Genomic DNA, 22,470 nt, shown 5'->3' with positions numbered 1-22,470 from the left:
CTGCTTAATCCGGTCGTGGTTTCTGAATTCTGTTGACTTAGTAACTGTGCTGTGTCAACCCTCGGCGGGTTGGGGGACGCGCACCATGGATCCTCGAGCTGGGGGTCTGGCAACGGAGCCAGCAGAGTGTGTAATATGAGGACAAATTGGCCTGCCGTAGGCTGACACGGTTTCCACAGCGCACTTGTTTGGTCATCGGAGGCTTATTCAGCCAACATCCGTGGGGATTAGCTGTGTTGACAGGGCCTTGATGCCCTGAAATTCATAGCCACGGTTTCCTTTCGTGCACATCACGGTCTATTCTCCCTGGTGCCACAAATACTTCTCAGCTGCTTCTCTGCCTGCTCCCCACCTCCCCCTCCTACCACCTCCACCCCCATTGGATTGACCTTTTGGTTCACCTGACTTTGGAAATACTTCTCAATCTTTCAACGTTTCCCTGATTTTTCACCTATAAAACAATAAAACGGCCCCTGTGAGCTTCGGGGGGAGGTGGGGGTGGGGGTGGGGGAGGGCAGAAAGGGTCAATGAACTGTGACTGTTGTCTAATGGAAGCTGTTGGGAACTTTCCCACCGGGACTGGAACGCTTCTTTGAATGTGCAAATCCCCTGACATTTGCTGGGGTGGGGATGGCCCGAGCTGCCCTTCAACATGCTGAAATGCTCTGGGAGGCACGGCAACTACTTGGAATGGTGAAAACATGCTTTTCTTGAGGCGGCCTGGACTCCCTGGCCTCGGACAGTGTCATGGGTCTGCGGAGTGTGGGATTTGGAGTCAGATGATTCTGGATTTGAGTTTGGTTTCATCCTTCACCAGCTCTATGTCTCTGGGCAAGTGACCTGTGCACCAGGAGCCCCATAGCCTCATCTGTGACATGGGGAGAGCAGTGGTCCTCGTGTCATGGCCCAGAGTGCCTTCATACACGTTCACAATTACCCAAGAGGATGTGTGCCAGGACCGTCATGCTGCTGCCTTTCAAAGGCCAAACTTGACTTGACAGATAGAGAGAGGGCCTGACAACAGACCTGGAGCCCTGCCCGCTCCGGCCACTCCTGTGGTACCCAGGGAAGAGGCTCCATGTGAATGAAGTGGAAAAACTGGACTGTGATTGTCCTTAATAGCCTCGTCTTCAGCCAATCCCCCTCCTGCCTCAGAGAACGCAACGTGCTCACCATGACCCTCCCTGAAAAACGTGCTTTACTGAGCTGTCACCTTTTGTCCTCCGACACCTTGGAGCATGGGAGATACAATGGGGGAAAGTCAGGCATAGGCAACAAGGAGCCATTAAAATCTTAATACGGGATAAATGGCCCCATCCTTCCTCTCTTCCTTCCCCCCATCTGGTCTATTTTCAGGAGCAGAGAATTTGATAATCATCATTCCTCGGTGATACATGACTATCGATGGCCCATATGTAGCCTTCAGTCATTAATTCATCACAACATAACAAACACCTGTGAACGTAACACTCACTCTAAGAACTAGAAAGTTACCAATAACTCAGATCAACCTGTGTGTTGCTGTCTTTTCCAGGGGTTAGCAAACATATTTTGAAGGGCCAAATAGTAAATATTTAGACGTTGAGTACATTACAGTCTTTGTGGCAATTACTCCACTCTGATGGAAGGAGAAGCCAGCGATAGACAATCCATAAAAAAGGGCATGTCTGTGTTCCTATAAAACCATATTTACCAAGTCAGGTGGAGGGCTCAGTCACCCTACAAGCCATGATTTGTGAACCCTGCTCTAGTCCTTTATGTAGCCCCTGCTGTCACTGCTCCACCACCATTACCTGTCACCCACCCCAACTTCCACCACCAGCTAGATGTGTCTCCCTGTCTCCTCATCTATAGAATGAGGGTCTGAGTGGGATGATCTTCAGGACTCTGTTATGTGTGAAAGCTTTTCATTATGGTCAGAATGCCTGAGTGGACTTGAAAGGCCCTGTATTTACAGACTTGAGGGAGTTTGAACTAAGGCTTTTGAGTGTCTCTTTGGGTTATAGCAGAGCTATTTAGTTGTGTTCTGCAGGGCCCAACTAGGGTCTACATCTTGAAAGATGAATACATGGACAGCACAGCTGGTGCAGGAGGCCAGGGTGCCTGCAGGGTAACTTCAGACATCTGGGAACGCCTGCAGTTAATGCCAGGCTGGTGGCTAAATGAGGAAGCACACTTCCATGCTGCTTATACCCTAAAACTGTGTGGTCTTAGACAAACCACAGAATCTCTCTGAGCCTCGGCTTCCTCATCTTAGCATGCAGATAATACCTACCTCAAAGGATCTAGGAAGGCCCTAGTCAGTTTAGCTCAGTGGATAGAGCATCGGCCTACATACTGAAGGGTCCCAGGTTTGATTCCAGTCAAGGGCACATGCCTGGGTTGCAGGCTTGATCCCCAGTAGGGGGCCTGCAGGAGGCTATGTATATTAAGTGCACAGTTTAGGTCTGGAAGAGACCTATGCAAGAGAGGATCAAAAGTGGCAATTTCTAGTAGCAGTATGTATTCTTGAACCTCACAGAGTTGAAACTGGCTGCTCCCACCTACAATGTGAATACCCTGAGAACACGCAGAGAACCCCCACAGCTACGGGTTCCCTGGAGCAGTGACTTACTGCTCAAAGAGGTTCTTTGGTTCTCTTTTGCTCCTGCTGATTCTAACTGTTGATTTGAAGTGGTCAGTGCACACTTGGACAGAGAAGGACTTTGCATGCAGAGGCTGAGTTGATTAATTCCATCTGACCTCAGCCCAGAGAATAAAAGGAGGGTGTGTGATTTGCATGTTAATGCCTGCAGCATCTTTTCCCCTCCCTCTTCTCCTCCCTTCCTTTCCCCCTCTTTTCCTCCATCAGCCAGATCCCAGAAGTATCAAGTCAACTCTGCATGCAAAAAAGTAGGAGAGATGCCAAATGTCAGGTCAGGCCAAGCCATTCCCCAGCGGGGAGGATGCCACCGTGAGGGGTGAGGTGCTCCTGGTACCAAGACTTAGTCAAGAACTTGCTCCCACATAGAAACTTGCTTCAGGCACATCCTCAGAGATTATGGTTACCATGACACTGAGATTGCCACAAGTTCCTAGCTTCTCTATATTTCCAATATGTGTATAATATTTAGACATATATTTCCTGTACACGTTTGCCCATGTTAAGAAGGTTTCCTACTATATGTCAGTCTATTTAACATTTCACTTCCCTCCAAAAAAAATAATAATCAACAATTATTAACTCTTAAAATTGTTGATATCTTGTAATTCAGCAAATAGTTTTCTTCTCCCAGGTAATGTTATTCAGTTATTTTCAAGGATAATAAATTGTTAGGTTAATAAAGCAATTTGAATGGAAATGCATATTGTATAATCCCATTTATGTTGGGGAAAAAATGTCAGAGTGGAGGGTTAACCCTAAAAAATGTGCAGTGGTTTGTCTGAAGATGAAATACCCTGATTACCCAGGGGGCAGGGATAATGTAGAAGAAGAAAGGAAAAGGAAAATGTTCTCTTTCTACCTCTGCATATTCAACTTGCTACAACGAACATGTATTACATCTGTAATCTTAAAAACATAAAGAAGAAAAGCTGACTTTTGTTAATTAGCAAGTAAAGGTGCATTTTGTTTCCTAGAAAATTTGAGATCACTTGTTTTCCAGGGGCTGGCTGAGTTATATGTGTAAATAGAGCATACCCAGAGCTTGGTGAGGTGTCATTCCCCTGCCCAGTGATCTCTGCCTGCGGGCAAACCATATAGTGCACATGAGCATGTCATCCAGTGCTATCATTGGCTTTGGTGAAATCATGGCAAAGTGCTTCCCCCATCCCTGTCACTGGGCCCCCATCCAAAGCAGGTGCTGTGAGGATCTGCTGTGAGGGAGGTTGTCAAGCTGAGGGACAGCTGCAGCCCGGGATAGTAGGAAGGAGGCCCTGGCAGCACAGTCCACACAGAAATTTCATTTGGTTGTGGAGAAAATATGGCATTTGGAAAATATTTCCCTAGGAATTGTGGATGATCAAATGGCAAATTTATAAAGAGCTATTTACAATGCCTCAGTATTCCTTCCTTCCTTCCTTCCTTCCTTCCTTCCTTCCTTCCTTCCTTCTTTCCTTCCTTCCTCTTTGGTCTTATAAAAAATATAGTAAGAGAACTAAGAATTTATTTTAAAACGTAAACATATCATTGATTTAGTGCTTGCAGTGGGTCAATATTGCTAAGGATTTGTATTAAAGTAATGTAACTGCTGTAACAAACCCCAAATATCAATGGCTCAACTTAACAACAGCTTATTCATTGCCCTTAACACAGTGCACTTCAGATGGACAGGGGCCAGACTCAATGCCCTCATTCATGGACCCAGACTCTTTCCATCTTGTCAGGATGTCTTCCTCTTAGTTCTCAGATTTCTCTCCATCAGCTGGCTAATGGGGCCAATCCAGTAATGGTACTTATTACTTTTGCTTATATTTCATTGGCCAAAATGAAATCATGTGACCATGTCTAACAGCTAGGGAGTCTGGGAAATGTAGTCTAGCTGTGTGCCTTGGAAGAAGAGGAGTCATACTTGTTGCAAAGCATTAGCAGTCTCTGCCTCCACATTGTATTAGTGTTACCTCACTTAAAGGTGACAGCTCAGTAGGCTCTAAGCTTATGATGATTTCTAATATTTCTTCCCATTGTAGTAGGTTCATGAAACAAATGCTGAATGAATGAGTGATAAAACTGAGACACAGAAAATTTAAGTAACTTACCCAAAGTCTCCAGCATATTTATTACCAATACATGGATTGTGAATATCCGTGTTAGGTACTCAGGGAACTTAGAGCTTAATATATTTTATGTCTTGAGGTCTTCTTTTTATATACAATACATTCTTTTTGACAGTAAGATGCAGATTTAATTATCTGGAAGCTCTAGCTAACTGAGAAGAACACTATTTCCTTTTGAGAAGTTCAATGGAGAATCAAGTCTCTAGTGAGAAGGTGGGAAGGGTATGTGCATCTCTCTATTCTTTCTTGCCTTCTTGCTAAGGTAAAATTTCAAGTTCAAGGGCTACCTATGATCATTAAATTTACTTTACATGACTATCTGTAGAGTTTAAACTCTCTACCTGGCCTCAAGGTGTCTAATAATATTAGTAGAGCAGTGGATTTAAAATAAAATTAGTGGAGTATTAGTTATGAAATGTGTGCCTTCAACCTCCTTAAAACTAAGGAAGACAGTGGCTAAAATGTATGAGACTTTTTCAGTATCCACTTGCCCATGGAGCCCAGGTCTGAGCGAGGTGTTTGGGCACTAGTAAAGACGTGGCATGCTCGCTCTTGGTCTTCAAAGAACTTACCAGTTTGTAGAGTGCTATTTAGCAATTCTTATTTATTGTATCCAATTCTATGATGATCATCTCATCACCTGGAACCTGTTACCCATGGAAAGACTGCATATGGCTTTGTTGGATACTGACACTGTCCAACTCTCCGGAACTAAGTCTCAGAAGTCTTTTGGGTGGTAGCAGAGGCAGACTTAGAGGCAGATTTGTGGGGTTTTTTGTTTTGTTGTTGTTGTTGTTTTGGTTCAGGTTAGAGGAAGTACAGACTTCCTATTCCAAGTTCTCCCCAACCGCAGCCTTCCAGCACTTAGCTTGTGTGCATACAGGATGCATGTGAAGATAAAGATGCATTCAGATAAGTATGATTAAAGGTAATTAGTGAGCTCATGCAGCTGGTGGAATAAACATAGACAGATGCTGGTTGATATTAAGCTAATGAAAGAAACAAAAGGATCAAGAAACATGGCAGCTTAGGAAGCCTGGCCAAGGCCTCACACTGACTCGTTTTACTTAGATCTTTTGATTGACTACTTTTGTCCCTGCCCCCAAATATAAATTGGAATCAAATTCATGTTTGATTGTTTACTCATGTTATACATAAAATGAAAGTTTTGTGCAGTTCTTCTTGGTGAATCTTTATTTTCTTTTGTACTTTTATTATAACATGATAGTTCAGTTTCTGAAATAAATGACAATGTGTTTTTCATATTTTCAAATTATAACTTAGTGGATATATATTGTGGTGCAATAATAAAGCTGGGTTTTGCCTTTTTCTTTTTAAAGTTTGCTCTGTGTTGGCTCTTTGATGTGTCTAGTTTAAAATGTTCTGGACAACACAATTATCTCAAGCAGGACTTACGTTCTGACCCACCAAGTACCAACCCTGAACTTTCGGAATCCTTTCTGTTATTCCAGCCTTCATCTGACCCACTGTTTCATGTTAGAACAGTGTCCCTGATGTGAAAGCATGGAATACGAAGTGAAACCATCTAGGTTCAATGCTGCATCCAATTTTTACTGGCTGTGTGACCTTAAATAAGTTACTTAACCCCTCTGATCTTCAATTAATCATCTGTACAAAGGAACCCTGGCAAACTGTCAGGTTTTCTGGGAGGGTTAAATAATATTTTTATGCAAGAGCCTTAGCAAAAAAAATAAAAAATAAAAATGCCCTTGCACAGCCGAAACCGGTTTGGCTCAGTGGATAGAGCATCGGCCTGCGGACTGAGAGGTCCCAGGTTCGGTTCCGGTCAAGGGCATGTACCTGGGTTGAGGGCATATCCCCAGTGGGAGATGTGCAGGAGGCAGCTGATCGATGATTCTCTCTCATTGATGTTTCTAACTCTCTATCTCTCTCCCTTCCTCTCTGTAAAAAAATCAATAAAATATATTTTAAAAAAAATGCCCTTGCACATAGCAATATACATTAGCTGGTCTATTCTCTATTATATTCTCTATTATTGTGTCTGTATGACATACCAACTAGGCACTTAGGCTGTATCTATTTGCACTGATCTGTTTGGAAGAAAAACAAGCGAGTTAAATGCAAAGGAGCCTTTTGCTTGTGTAACAGAGTTCACCCTGTTTTCGGATTATAAAACATGCATGGGGATGTGTATTTTCCTAGCATCAGCTGCCATCTAAGTGAATTTGTGCTCTACATATCTCTGCTTGTCATCAAAACAGTTCCACAAACAAAAGAACATTTGCCTTTGGTGTCATGTGACTGAACCTTCATGGGGGACTTTTGTCAGCAAAATAAAGGCCCTGCATTGACTTCCATGCAGCCTCCACCCCAGTTTAGAAGGGCAGCTTCCCATTTTGGTGCCATTAGGAACATTCTCATCCTTTCATTTAACCCGAGAATCCCACCGTGGGCCGCCTTCTGTGTGCTTGTCCTGTTCATTTTAAAGGTTTACCTACCGATCTTTCCTTGGCAGTCCCTCCCTGGTAGGAGGCCCTTTCCCCATCCTCGCCTAATTAGAGAAAGCATGTAGTCATCTCCCCAGGGCTGTTTAGCTTTCATCATGAAGCATGACTATCAGGGTTTCGAGGTTGATAGGAGTGGAAACATTTGTGTTCAACAAGCAGGCTCCTTCATGTGTTGTCAACATTTCATTTGTGATTCTAATGAGAGCCGAGGAGAAAATAAACTCAGTGCACGGCTCTCCATGGCCACAGCTGATGTTTATAAGTTCCGATCCATGGCTCCGACGCACTTCCCACGAAGACATTTGGGAAGGCAGCTGTGCACTGCTGCTGTGTGATCAGGAGCCAAGATGGTTAGATCTACCGAGACATCCCCAAGAATGGGCAATGTAGGTGCTGACGTGTACTTGTTGGTGTTTTAAATGTCCCCTGAAGGTGGAAACACGCTTATATAAAAATAGGGTATATTAGAGGGGCTCCCATTCTTGACCCCTATCTCATCTGGCCTCCTCTGAAGGTCTACCAGGGATTCCACTGTGTGTTTCTTTATTAAGAAGGCACCTACTGAATGCCCGTTAACTGCTAAGCTCTGTGTTTGGGGGTATTATAGGCATGAAAATAAGAAGCAAAATAATTGGACCTACAATCCAAATGCCCCTACAATCTAGCAAGGAGACAGACATTTATGATTCGGCCACTCACAAATAAGAAAAACTCAAGCCCTAACCGGTTTGGCTCAGCGAATAGAGCAGTGATGGCGAACCTTTTGAGCTCGGCGTGTCAGCATTTCGAAAAACCGTAACTTAACTCTGGTGCCGTGTCACATATAGAAATTTTTTTGATATTTGCAACCATAGTAAAACAAAGATTTATATTTTTTATATTTATTTTCTATATTTAAATACCATTTAACAAAGAAAAATCAACCAAAAAAATGAGTTCGCGTGTCACCTCTGACACACGTGTCATAGGTTCGCCATCACTGGGATAGAGCATCAGCCTGGAGACTGAAGGGTCCCAGGTTCGATTCCGGTCAAGGGCATGCACCCGGGTTTCGAGCACATCCCCAGTAGGGGGCGTGCAAGAGGCAGCTGAATCGATGTCTCTCTCTCATATCAATGTTTCTAACTCTCTATCTCTTTCCCTCTCCCTTCCTCTCTGTAAAAAATCAATTATATATATATATATATATATATATATATATATATATATATTTTATTTTTTTTTTAAAAAAAGAAAGAAAAACTCAAGCTGTGGGAATGCTGGGAAGAGGAGGTCCCTGGTGCCATAAGAGAAGACAGCAGGGAATCTGACTTGGGAGCATGGGGCAGCCGTCCCGGTGGATGTTGTAACCTGGTTGCAATGGAAGAATGGGCAAGAATTTACTGCAGGGAGAGGGAGGGATAGGGCCATCCACGTAAACACATGGCATGTGTAAGGCTGAGAGGGCAGAGTGGATGGCACAGTGCCCTGGGAGCCACGGGAGTCCAGGGTGGCTAACACAGAAGGTGAGGAGAGCTCGGTGAGAAGATGCTGGAGAAGAGGCGAGGAAGCCGGCTGTTGAGCCTCCCACCCCCACCTCCCACTGTAACTGCATTATTAATATTACTGTGTCCTTTGGCAGCCCCACCATCTCTCCATAACTGGACAGATGCATCTTGCTGCCCTCCATAAGGATGTAGAGAGGATGGCAATTTCGCAAGCATTACCACAACTCAGTACATGGGTATCAAATCCTGAGCTCTTCCTGCAGTTTGCAGTTGTGAGGGAGTCCTCCCCACACGTGGCTGGGGAGCGGCAGGAGGGAGCTGTCCTCCCCACACAGTGCGTGGTGCAGTGCCGTGCAGGAAGAGCCAGCCCTGCCGGGCTCGGGGGCTCCGTTGCTAGGACAGAACGTTCCCTCCTGAGTGTTCAGGTGTATGTTCGTGTGGATACCACAGCCAGCAGGCCAGGGGTAGCAAGTCAGTGCTTGGGTGCTGCAGTTACCTGCTTTGCGGGGGGCCTAGTGGCCCACCCAGTAGCCCCAGGGAGCCCAGCACGCCTCGGAATCCTTTCCAGCCCGGTGCGCCAGGCAGACAACAGCCAACAACTGCTGGCCTCCTGCTAGCATCATCCTAGTTGCTGCTCCTGAAGCAGATCCTTGTCATTTGCAAATTTGTCTGAGAAGTCTGGAATGCAAAGCCAAGGACCATCTTGGGAGAATTTGAAGGATGCGCTAGGAAGCTACTACCGAGCCCCATCTACCCCCCAACATCTGCATCTTGATGTAAACTTGGTGTTTCTCCTTGTCCTCATGAAGACAGTCATTTCCCTCCTGTTATAAAATAAGTTAACTATTTCTAAAAATGGGCTTCCCAAATGAGAAACAAAATTGTAGGACATGTTGAAAGGGATGAAGTTGTGGCTTGTGCACTTGCACAGGATGCCCATGGCTCCCACTAGAGATGTGGCTCCAGAAAAGCCGGAGGGTGGCACAGGCATCTCTTGTTTCTGAAATTGGGCATGTGGGTGACCGCCAGCCAGAGCTCCCGTGATCGCCAGGGTTTGCTGGTTGGGTGGGTTAGCCCTGAGCCGCATGTAATTTCTCCCTGAAACTCGCCCAGCAGAGCATGGTCATGGGCTTAAGAACCGGAAGTGTCTGAAAGGGTAATAAATGTTGGACGGCAAACTAGGACCAAGAGGAAACTGTGAACTAGCTCCCCATTGATTTCTCCACCCATCTGTCACATTTGGGGTGACCTGGCACTGAATTAGCAGCTTGTTCTAGCTCCCCATTAATTTCTGTATGCATCTGTCACATGGAGGTGACCTGGCACTGTGAATTAGCAGCTTGTTCTGTTTAGTTTCTCTGTCTAGAAATAAGATTGCTCTGACCCACAGAGTCCCTAAATTCTTAAGGTGAATAAAAACATCTCAAACTCATGGAACACACAGAAAATCTCAGACACAGGTGCTTTCCCCAGAGGCAATCAGGAAGCCGTCCGCCATTCCAGGAGTGGAACTATGACTTCTTACATCTTACAGAAGAAGAAAAAAAAACCACAACCTGATTTGGGGTGAGAGTGAGTCACTAACCAGAGATCAGTTTGTAAGTAATAGGGCGGGAACTTGAACCTGCGTCTGTCTGATCTCAAAGCCTTTTAACTCCCATGTTCTTTCATTTCATCTGATTCTTCCTGGCCTCTTCCCCTTCATCAGGGGCACACAAAGGAAGGGCCTCAAAGAGACTTAGCCCAGACAAACAGACTTGATAGAAATGACCCCACCACCCCTACCCATGCATCCGCTGGCCTTAGGTCTGCGTGCTTCTCCTTGCCAAGGGCCCCCTAGAGAAGAGGAGCGCCTGGCGCCTGGCGGCTGTGGCTACAGGTGGAAAGGGTTCTGGGCGGAGGTGAGGGAAGCGGGCACTTTGTGCATGGAGCTAGCACTAATCTGGTCCATCCCTGGAACGCGCTATCAGTCAGATCTGGGACAGATTTGTCATGGCTGCTCCCCTGTTCAGAAGCCGCCCCCTCAGGCCCACCCTCTCCTCCTAGCTGGGCAGGAAGGGCGGAACTCCCTTTGATCTCGGGCCGGTAGCAGGAGAAGCATGGCGTTTTGTGGCCCTGCTCCTGCCCTGCGCCCCGGGTGAGTGTTTGGACAGCCACACGAACAAAGCCCCTTGGCCACGTTTGCTTTAGAACCTCCCGGCTCAAGACAGAGCACGCCCTGGAAGGAATCCATGTGAAATGGCAGCCTCTGCACTGAAGAGCTCTCGGTAGCCATGCAGAGGAGAGGATTGCAGGACTCAGGGCTCAGCGGATGATAAGCAGCTCAAAGAGAGGGCAGGAGGTGGACGGGCTGAGCCCACCTGACTGCCCGGACAGCTGGACTTCTGTGCAGGAAAGAACCACACAGGCCCTAGCCACTTCAGCTCAGTGGATAGAGTGTTGGCCTGCAGACTGAAGGGTCCCAGGTTTGAATCTGGTCAAGGGCACGTACCTAGGTTGCAGGCTCCCGGCCCTGGTGGAGGGCATGTGGGAGGCAACCCATCAATATGTCTCTCTCACTTCAGTGTTTCTCTGTGTCTCTCCCTCTCCCTTTGGAAAAAATATCCTCAAGTGAGGATTAAAACACACACACACACACACACACACACACACACACACACGAACCACACAGTCACCATGTGGGTTTCCAGTCTCCATCCACAACTCTACACCTGAATAAAAGACATCGGCCCAGAGACAAATCAGCCAGCTTTTGAGATATAGTCACAGTTTAACAAGTAAGACAGGGAGCTCGTGGGAGACTGACTTTTCTACTGATCCCCCTGCAGAAAGGAAAGTTTCTGCGTCAAGTACTTCTGAATAGGGGGTGCTTGTCTTTTAAAAATATGGTCAGCTCCCCTGTTGTGCAGTGTACTTTGATGTATTAAAATACAGTTTGCCCCCTCCAATTACCGCCTCGGTGCCTAATGCTGTAAAATTAAACTATTCCTCGCTGATGTTTTATGAAGCTCCACCAGCGTTTCAGACGCAGACATCTTACAGAGCTTCAGGCCATATGTTTTATATGCTGTCGGGGTGAACTCTGACTTGGCTCCCTAAAGCCCCACCCCCCACATTTTTTTTAAGTGCAGCATTTTCAAAAACTTTGCTACAGGCTGCTCCCAAATTGTGGAGAAGTGAACCTCTCTGGTTGTGTGGGTGTGAGCCCAACAAAGTGGTTTTATGCAAAGAAGGATACACAAGAATGTTTCCTGAATATCACTTTTGCATTTATTCTGTGCTTGATAGTATTGTGCTTGATACATTTTCCACCATTTTTTGGGGGGTGGGGACTTAAGGGAGTAGAATATTTATTTTTGAAACCCATATGCAAAAAAGGACATGCCTTCATGCACAATGAGTTCACCCCTGTAGCAGGGAGCCAAAGGTATGTTTGCATTTTAAGAAAGAAATGGATGTAGCCACAAACGCCGATCCTCTTAACAAGACTAACTTTGTCATTTAATAAGGGAGATTATTTCATAGATTTAAAACCAGTTAACACATTTAAAACCTGATAAGACAAGGCAATCCTGGTATGTTTCCTGTTCTCTGGTGATTAAAGCAAAGCGAGGCTGGGCTAGGGGAGGTTTTCCATGGTACAAGTAATGCTGTGAATGTTTCTCCTGGTAATGCAATTAGGAAATATTGGCCCCAGTTAATGTAACTTAAACAAAACATGTTGTCCTCGTCAAACTTGTTCAAGTTGTTAAACAGGCAAAGCCTTGTCCAAAAAGTTAAAAAACAGGGGCATATAGTGTTTCCATGGAAACTCTGTTAAAATACTGATTTGTGGATATGATCATAATCAGCCCCATAATCTAATATGACTGAATTAAATGAAAAAGAATCTTGGTTATGAAGTAAGCCCCCTGTGTAAGAGTATTCTTACACATGCAGAAAACATATGGGTCCTGACGGGCACTCTTTTCAAACTGCTCACTGGTGTGGGGATGGAGCTTTAAGATTCCAGGTTCTGTGTGCTTTCCCCCCTTCCATTCATTGTTCATTGTCTTTATAATGCTGGGATTGTGTGGGTGAGCAGTAAATAAAGTCTTGATGGCATTTGGAGTTTTTAGTGTGTATCATTGCTCCCCCTAAACACCCACATTGTTTTCATTGTCTTTTGTAACAAGAGAAGATAACCCATAATATTTAACGGCTTGTGGGACGTTACAAGATTAAGTTTTATGAATATAATAATTTCTCCCTGCTAATGAAATCTTGGTAGAATTCTAACTATGCAGTTTCAAATGGATTCCTTTGACCCCTGGAGGGAAGGCTATGGAACAGGAGCTGGGGTGAGTGTCCCTGGAACCCCGAGCAGAGGCTCAAGGCCATGCCCTGGCCTCCCTGCCACCCAGGTCGGTGGCTCTGTTCACACCTGTCTGAGCTGCAGTAAAAATGGAAACTGCTCACCATGGGATAAACCTCAGCCTGTGGAATGGCAAAGGCTGCTGTCTTTTGGTGAAGCAACTTGATTTATTTGAAATTCTGTCCCACCTTGAAAAGATCACAGGTGGCATTTGTGGGGCCAGTTTCCATATCGCAAAAATATGTCCTCAGTCACTTAAGAACTTAAAATAGAACGGTTACTGCGTGATTGTTAGCAAGAGCCTGGCAGTCATTGGTGCCTTAGCCATGGCGTCCCAGAGCGTGTGCAGAAAGACTGTGTGACAGCTGTCAGTGAATGCCCCCTGCACAGGTGTGTCTGCACATCTCATGTCACCCAGGTCCCCTGGTGCTTGGGGCCTGGGTCCTAAGGTCACAGCATGTCTGAGACTCACCTTCTGGACAGCGACATGCCGAGTAGAGTAAGACAGAGCTCAACGACTCAGACCCTGCCCCCAGGAGCAGAAACTGACTCCTCCCTGAGCTCTCCCATCCACCTCCCAGAGTGGCTGCATCTTCCAGGTGTGCATGCCTTCTGATTTGGGTACAGAGAGAAACAGACAAGGAGAGAAATAGGTTCAGGCCAGTATCTGGTGTCAGGAGCTTGAATCTGCTGATTATTTGCTCTCCTTAATGATTCATGTTTTTATTTCTAATTAACTTGATTTTATAGCAAAGTAACATATGAATATGGTTTTTAAAAATTAAGTAGCACTTAAAAAGCTTGCAAAGCTTCCTATAGGCAACCTAGAGGCAACCACTTCTACCATGCTTAGCATCTCTTTTTCATGAGCAAGTTGAGGTTACCACGTTTTATTTGTTTTCAGATATTACTTATTTACTTTCTTTAACACCTGAGTGCTTTGGACTTTTTACACCAGCCCTTCTCTCTCTCTCTCTATTTCACCAGCATAGCCATATACCGATGTTACAGTTTTTGATTAATTAGACAATGACTATATTATTCAGACCATCTATGTACTGTATATTCCCTACTATGTTACATAGAGTGCTATTGTGTGTGTTATGATATGTTCTCCTGCAATGAAAAATCCCCATGTCCTTTTGTTCACTCAGTTTTCCTTCTACTCACCACTATTTCCCCCATATGTTTCATCAAATATCTAAAATGCCTATTACTGTTATTTTTTAAATATTCAGTATTTCTGCCTATTTCATCATTTCTTGGAGAGACTTGCTCCCTGTGCCCTCTGTCATCCTGTCCATCTGGACAATTGCTCTCCAGGCCTGCTGGGCAGCTGGGCTCCTGAGACTCCCCTTCACTCCCTCTTTCCGTGGTTATAACCCCCTTTCCCCTAGACCAGTGGTCGGCAAACTGCGGCCCATTGAGTGTGCCTCTTCCACAAAATACCACGTGCGGGTGCGCACGTACAGTGCGATTGAAACTTCGTGGCCACACTCAAGGGGCCAAAGAGCTGCATGTGGCTCACGAGCCGCAGTTTGCCGACCACTGCCCTAGACCCTATCTTCCTTTACCTGCCTAATTCCTCATTTTGGATTTCTAAGAAAGGAAGGTAAAATCTTTTTTGTCCTTGTAGCTCTGAGAATGTCTTAATTCCACTCTTACACATGAAATCATGTGGCTGGGTATAGAATTCTGAGCTGGAGATTATGGTCTCTCAGAATCATGAAGGCATTATTCCATTTTCTTTGGAATCCCAGTGTTATTGTTAAACAGTCTGATAGCACATTCTTTGAGATGACCAGGTTTGCCCAACCTCCATCTCAGAAGCTGTTAGAATGGACTCCTATTCCTAGTGTCTTGAAATTCTTTGATGCCGTGGGTCCCTTGTTTATTTTTTTGGACATTTTATAAGCTCCTTTGATTTACAAATGTATGTTCTTCAGTTCTAGGACATTTCCTTACGACATTTTCCAGAATTTTTAATTTTATTTTGGGGCATTTTCTTTTTCCAACTGTTTCCTTTCTTAAATTTATTTGTTTATGGTGACTCTAGTCTTTTAAGTTCCCAAGAGTCCTTTTTCAGAGCAGCTTGTTCTTGTTCGGAGGACACAGTACCTTCTTTGATCTCTCTGAATATATTGACTGTTTTTTCTTGTTGTCTGTGTTGATAACTCTAGATCATTTTTTTTGTGTGAGTTTTGTCCGTCTTTGTCATTTGTGAAAGATCTCTACAAATATGTATAGCCTTAGTTGTTATTTAAGACGGAGGAACTAAAATGCTGATTAAAGATTTCTCCACAAATGGACCTTACTATTGGTAAATCAGTGCAACCCAGTCAATTTAAAGGCATGACCTATGAAATGTTAATAGCTCTAAAGCTTACTTGGGCGATATAAGCCCAGCTGTCAGCATCTGGGATCTGAACAGGGGAATGGAGACTAGGCAGTCTCATCAGAGAGCATGCAGGTTTTCATTTTCTCAGTTCATTCCCTCATCCCTACCTCATCTGGACATCAGCATTTTTCAGGAATATATAAGACTAGAAGCCTGGTGCATGGGTAGGGTTCCTCAGCCTGGCCGGTGATCAAGGCCTATGGGGAGCGGGTGGCCAGCAGGGGGAAAGGACCACAGGAGGTTGGCCCCTGGGGTGGCCGGTTGAGGGGAGGGGCCATGGGAGGTTGGCTGTGGGAGTGCACTGACCACCAGGGGGCAGCTCTGGCATTGAGCGTCCACCCCTGGTGGTCAGTGCACGTCATAGCGACCGGTCAACTGGTCATTCCAGTCGTTCCGGCTGTTCAATCGTAATGGTCACTTAGGCTTTTATATATATAGTTGATAGTTGTGGCATATGCAGCAGAATATATTTGTGGGGAACTGCTAATCTGTGCTTTCCAGCCAACCATGGCAGTGATTAGAATTGCTAGGGGATCTGGCCATTTAAGCATTATTTTACAGTGTGTTGGTCTTGAAAGTAGCTATGTGGGCCAGTATTCCCTGTCCCCAGAAGCCATCTTTCATTTGACCTCAGTCCAGGCATGTATCTCTCTCTGAGGAGCCTGTGAATGTCAACCGAGCATGGACAGTGCCTCACAGGTGTAAGGGATAGAGAGTCTCTGAAGAGGCCTGGAGTCTACTCTGGGCTTTTCCGTCTGTTAGCTCTGTGACCTGGGCCAGTTAGTTAACATCTCCAAACTGTCCTATCACTAACTCTTAGCCAAGTCCGAGGGAGTCTCAAGCTTGTCCCCAGCAAGTGTAAGTGTGAAATGCTTCCCTCTCACAACTGTATTAATGTCTACAGTCACCCTCCCCTTTCTCAATATCATAGGCCTCCGGGTGTGTGATGAGGATTATGGGGAATCAGACAGGATCAGGCAAGGTTTGCTGTGTGTAGAAAAGTTACTCCCTCTGAGCCATCAATGGGCAAGGCAACCGAACTGGGGGAGGGCAAGGGTGCTCTTCGGGGGTGGGTGGTCCTCCTTACTGGAGTGACTGAGGGGCTTTATCCACTGTTCCAGCTCCTTCTCCACACAGAAGTCCTTCACCACTCCATCTGCCCAACTGTATTTCAACAGCAGGGAGATTTGTGCCCTCCCTCATTATCTATCCCCTTGATTCGAAGGGGCCACAAGTAGACACTTCTACTCAAATAAAAAGTAATCCAAATCGATGTGCATGCACTGAAAGGTTCCCAGTTCTTCAAACTTCCACCTCAGGGTCTTATCCTCAAATATCATTTTACCCAGGAATCTTTGGGCTTGGGTAGGCCCCCCTTTTAAACTCCCATGTCATCCTGTACATACATGTCTTTCAAAGCACTCACAGTGGCCACTGGTTGTGTGGTGTTTGTGTACCTGGAGAGATGTTAAGCCTGAGAGCACACGGGCTGTACTCCTCACATGTCCCAGCACAGAAGGTGCTCAGTCGGCATCTGCTGAATGAAGAGAAGCACAGATAAGGGAAATCCATGAAGGGTAGAGGCAACGTGAGGATGCATCAACGGCAGGAGAGAAGACGAAGCCTCCTAGAAATAACCCTGCCATGGATAAGAAAAATGAAATGTTTGATTTTACAAAGAAGAAAATCAAGCTCACCTGCTCCATGCCTCATTCCAGAAAACCAAATAGCAACAGCGGCCATGGAACTTAAAGAGCCGGCTTCAAACCCAGGAGGAGTGAGTATTCTGCCCAACCCTGGAGAAAGAGGCTGCTTTGCTCTCTGCTCCCTTGAGTGAAAATAATCCGATCTTTTATTAAACACTTGAAACAAAGAAGAGGTAAAAGGAAGAGTAAGAAACGCAACTTTGGGAGGAGAAACAGTTTATTTAAAAAATCCCTGGGACCATGTGGTCCCCAACTGAGATTACTCTTAAGGCATGAGCTCAAGTGTGGATGATCTTTAGCTGCAGTTGCAATACTCTGTTGATAAAAATAGTTAAGCATTGTGAGACATTACTCTCCCTGTACCACAGTGCACTTAGGATGAGGAAATCAGCAGCTCTTTGCTTTTGCCTGCTCATAGCAACAACCATTCAAGGAAAATTTTGATGTTTTGTTATAGGAGCAGTTGGGAGTGGTGGAGAGAGAGAGAGAGAGAGAGAGAGAGAGAGAGAGAGAGAGCTAGCTCTCTCTAGCTCCTTCCACCATGTGAGAACCCTCTAGGAACCAGAACTTGACCTAGGAACAGAAGCTACTCTAGGTATTCCAAGTAGTAAGGGCCTGAATACAGGAAAGCAGAAGCTTTTATAATTACTGACGGGTGGAGAGTGTGGGTTGGGAAGCATGAATGCAGATGGTTCTCAAGAACTTGCTTGAAAGCTCTCCAGAACTCACATCTGCCAGCACATCTGCCTGTAACTGCCTCCAGACTAGCATGACCTCTGTCTCAATCCAGCACTAGCTCTCTCATTTGGCAAACTCTAATCTAGAACCATCCATGGGTGGGGGACTCTGGGAAATACAGTCCTAGCTTCTTTTCCCTAAGACAAGACAGGCCTCCTAAGGAGGAGGTGGTCATGTCCACTGGAATATCACTCAGAAATACCCCGGAACTTCCTGTGACCTCCAGTTATCATGGCCTCTGTTCGCCCCACTGCCACCCCTTCCCCTGCTTGTCTCGGTGAGAGGGGAGACAGGAAACCTTTAACCTGGGAACATTTAGGTATGGTGTGAGCCTCAGGTCCTCTCCAGGTGACCTCCCAAGAGCCCGCCAAGCTGAGTAGTTCTCTCACTGTATCCCCTCACACGCTGCCTCAGTAAAAACTGAAAACTTCTTGATAATGGTTAATGGTAAGAAAGGAAAACACTCCTGAACCTTCCTGGGGACGCCTGTGCCGTCCTTCTTCATTACCCACATTGTCATTCCTGAGAGCAGTTAAAGGGCCTCTGTGTGTTCAACCGGTCTGGGAAAAGGTACCGTGCTCCCTGTACTCTCCTACCATGAGCAGCAGCACGGTCCTGCTGACCTGCCACTGGACGGTGGCCATGGTCACCTGGGAAGCTGCCCTGGGCCATGGCGAGGCTCCCCAGGAAGGGGCACCAGGCTTCCTTAGTGATGCTTGACATGAAGTCAGGAAGGTGGGCGCGCACGCCCCAGGTCGCTCCATGCAGTGCTGGCCTCAGCTGTTGTGTTGGACTGTGTGCAAGGAGTTGCTTAAAGGACGGGTCTCGGGGCATGCAGCTAAGTTGCCCAGCCCCTACTGGAAGGAGCCACCAGTTGCATTTATCCGGACGCCATCCATTGCAAGCAACAAAAACCAAACTCAATGTGGCTTAAGCAAAACAAGCAAATGAAAGGACGTCTCATTATCGAAATGGTTGGGGTGGGTGGAAATTCACTCTTTTGTAACTAAAAAGTCCAAAGTTGCAGGTTCAGTTGGAACCAGGGCTCAGCTGAGTTTGCCAGATTCTTTGTCTCTTGCTTCCCTTGTCTGTGCCAGCCCTGTTCTCAGGCCGATCGCTCCCGGCAGTGTCCCCAGCCCTCATCCACCAGTGTGGTAAACTCAGTGGGAAGAATCCTCTTACTTCCTGAAAGTCTCAGTTCAAAGTCCTGGGCCTGGCTCTCATTGGCAAAGCTCGGGTAGGTGCCCATATGGCAGAGGAGGGGACGCATTCCTGTGCCTGCTGCGTAGGGGGCAGACTCCACACAAACCACATGGAGTGAAATTGAAGGCAGGACAGCCCCCTAAAGGAAAGGGTGTAGGTATGGGTAAGGGAGGGCATGGCTCTGCTACCACCCCCTCCCCCCCACCCCCCAAAAAAGCATGCATGCCCAGCTGGCTAAAGCAAAAGCTGTCTGTCACTCCAGCCCAGCTGGAGTTAGAATTAGTGCAGGCCACCTCTGCATCAACCCAGTCAGATTGCCCACCTTTTTAGACTTCCGGTTGCTCATTTGTGCAGTAAATAGGGTGGGTTTTAGGTCCACTCCACCTTTCCACCCCTACACTTGTGCACATTGACCTGTCTACACCACAGCCAAATGGGGTAGATCGGTTAGTTATTTCAGGCCAAATTGGGTCAGAAAGCAGCAACACAACACAAAACAAACAAATAAAAACAACCAGAAAAATCTCCCAACATTGTCTGTTAGGGACTTAGAAATATTCAAAACTGGTTTTGAAGAGACACACTCCCCAGAAGTGACCATGGTCTCTGCCACAGACAGGCAGGGCCTGCGGGAGCCCAGACAGAAGGTTGCTTTTGCCTAAAATTCTTTTGGAAACAGGGCCCCGCCGAACTCATCTGGTGTACCGCGCTCTGGGCAGAAGTAATTATTTTTACGAGGCATTATTCATGTCTAGTCTACCTGAGGGCCACCCCAAATAATGCTTCTCCAGCTATTAAAGGCTTTATCAGGCACGCAGCGTCTCAAGCAGTTTCCTCTAGGGGAAAAGAAAAAGATTCCTCTTGAAGTTTACCACCTCCAGGGGCAATTGCTGCCCATTTCAGGGCCACGTTAAGTGGTTGGCACCTGAAAAAAGGGCAGCCTTTCTCTTTTAAGTGCAGCCGGAACATGGGAGTGAAGGAAGGGAGCGGGAGAAGTGTTTCCATGCGGCCGAGGCAGCTTTCTTGTTTTGCTGTGAGCTGGCAAACCTCAACATGCTCAAGCAGCGTTTTGTCAGATTTCTTAAATGCTGAACGTGGCACTGGCCCAAATGAATGTAGATGTTATTTTAGTGCTAGGAGAGATTTATTTTAATGTACAGATGCAGCCACTACAAAGGCCCTTTTAGTCGACTGGGGGCTCTGGACCTGGCTCTTTGAGTCTCTTCAAGCCCCCTTCTCGGTCTGGGGAGCCGGTGGACGCTGTGACATTGCAGAGTATCCCCCTTCCCTCTCCGTCTCCCCGGGCAGTGACAGGAGTGCTGACAATAATTATCATTAAGGCACTTCGTGCAGGGAGAAGCAGTTTGCAAGGGTCCCTTCCCTTTCCCTGGGATTCGGAGACCATAGGGCTTGATAAAAGAAAAGGCACCAACAGGGAGCCGACTAGCCCAGCTCCGGGCTCAGCAGAGCAGCCCCAAGGGGCGCGGCTACTGATATAGGACCTCGGTGCTCTGGGTGCGGAGGGTGCTGCTCAGGGACTGCTCGCCTCCAAGATGGGAAATCCATCAGTGGGGCTGAGCCTCAGATACCAATATCTTGCACCTTGATTGAAGCCAAAATAAACGGGAGAGGAAGCAAGAGGAAGCCGTGGCCACATTCGAGGCTTGGCCCAGCCAAATCTATGCTTTCACGGCAAGACGAGAGTAGGGCAGCCACAGACAAAGTCGGGGGCGTGGGGTGTTGGAGAAAAGGGGGAACAATCACCAGACTCAGGGGCAGAGGGGAAACTGGAGCCGAGACAGTTCTCGTACCCATCCCACTCAAGGCCCCTCTTTATAATAGTGTGTAACGTCCCCTTTACTGTCCCAAAATGAAATCCGTGGAAAATATAACCTGTTTCTCTACAGGCTGCCAAACAAAAAAAGAAAGATCTATAAACTGCTCCAACTAAAATAGCAAGAAATAAAAGGAGTCGTTTCTAATAGAATAATATATATTTTAGTGTGTGAGTGCTTGGGCACCACCAGGAGAGAGCCAGAAGGCAGTAGCCAGATGCTGTTTGGACATCTCCGCCACACACCAGCCTCCTGGCTGAGGGGATTCTCTGAAACAGTCGAGTTGCAGGCAAAACAAAATGTGCTCATCTCCCTTGCCCAGGACTGTAGTTACATTTCTCGAAAATCCCCACGTGCAAGACGCACGTTGTATTGAGAATAAACAGAGGCCTCGGCGGGGAGCGTGCTTCCCAAGGCAGAGCCCTTGAAGCACGGAGGGCCAGGGGCCGCTCTTTGCCGGGGGCCATCTCATGAGCTGTAGGTCTTCCAGTTACTGTGACAAACTACAAACTTCCAAAACAGCCCCCTAGGGGGTGATGCAGCCCCACTGAGAACCACCGGGGAAATGGGCAGCAGACTTCTGAGTCAGGCTGTGGGCTCAAATCCCAGTTCCACCAAGGCCCAGCAGCTGTGTGGCCCCAGTTAAGTTACTTAACTGCCTGCATGTTATCTGGAAAATGGAGAGTACATCTTCTTTTTTCCAGAGATTGCTGACAGCTTCGGTGGGAGAGATGTAATCGGTGCCTGGCCCACTGAGCCTCGTGGGCCCCTGTGATTAGGACCAGCGCCCGCAGCCCTGTGTGCCCAGGGCCGTGTCTTCTGGGCTCCTGGTTGAGGGGATTCTCTGAAACAGTCGAGTTGCAGGCAAAACAAAATGTGCTCATCTCTGTGGTCTCTGCTCTGCAGTGCCTGCCTGCCGGGGCACCCGCTTCCTTAGCTCCGCCCGCCACCTTGTTGCCCAGGACCCTCTTCTGGCTCCTTCCTTCAGAGAGAGGCGGCAAGCGTGGCCTGGAGGCTCTGCGAGGTGCCAGGCCACCCTTGGCGCTCCTTTTGGCCTCCAGGAAACTGATCAGTTCACGAAAGTTGGAAAGAAAAATGTTAACATAAAGCAAAATGTGTGAGAAACCATGTGGTTTCATATTCATCTCATATTAAGCAGATATTAGTCTTTTCTACAGGGATGGTCTCATTAAATACTATAGTCTTTCTTTAGTAATTTTCAGGTGACTCCCCTTGACCATTCATTCTAGGCATTTGTGTTTTAGCTTGCACTTTGAAGTCAGAAAGGTCTGGTTCCCGCAGAGTCCCTCCCGGCTTCCAAATCGGAAATTTCTGTCTCGAGTCTCCCAGTTTGGCCTCTCAGAAACCTCCGTGTCCTCGGCTGTAAGACAGAGGGGACGGTGACAATCTCAACCTGGGAGGATTTTGCCAGATGATCCGGTTTATAAACTCCCTGCAGAGTTGGGAATGTTCTGGGCAATTGGGATTATACCAGGTCTAGCTTG

At 46.7% G+C, this 22,470-nt stretch overlaps 1 protein-coding gene across 2 annotated transcripts in view; it reads left to right on the top strand.

Annotated features, from left to right (window-relative positions):
• The window catches only part of CACNA2D3 (calcium voltage-gated channel auxiliary subunit alpha2delta 3), a gene marked incomplete at its 5' end in the record, with an annotated part of 806,336 nt that overhangs the window by 671,825 nt on the left and 112,041 nt on the right, over positions 1–22,470 (top strand). The gene's annotated exons all lie outside the window — the stretch shown is intronic.

Source organism: Myotis nattereri (assembly GCF_964212035.1).
Source record: "Myotis nattereri genome assembly, chromosome: 14".
Lineage (NCBI taxonomy): Eukaryota > Metazoa > Chordata > Mammalia > Chiroptera > Vespertilionidae > Myotis > Myotis nattereri.
The sequence above is the reverse complement of the archived record's forward strand: the minus strand, read 5'-3'. Positions and strand labels throughout refer to the sequence as shown.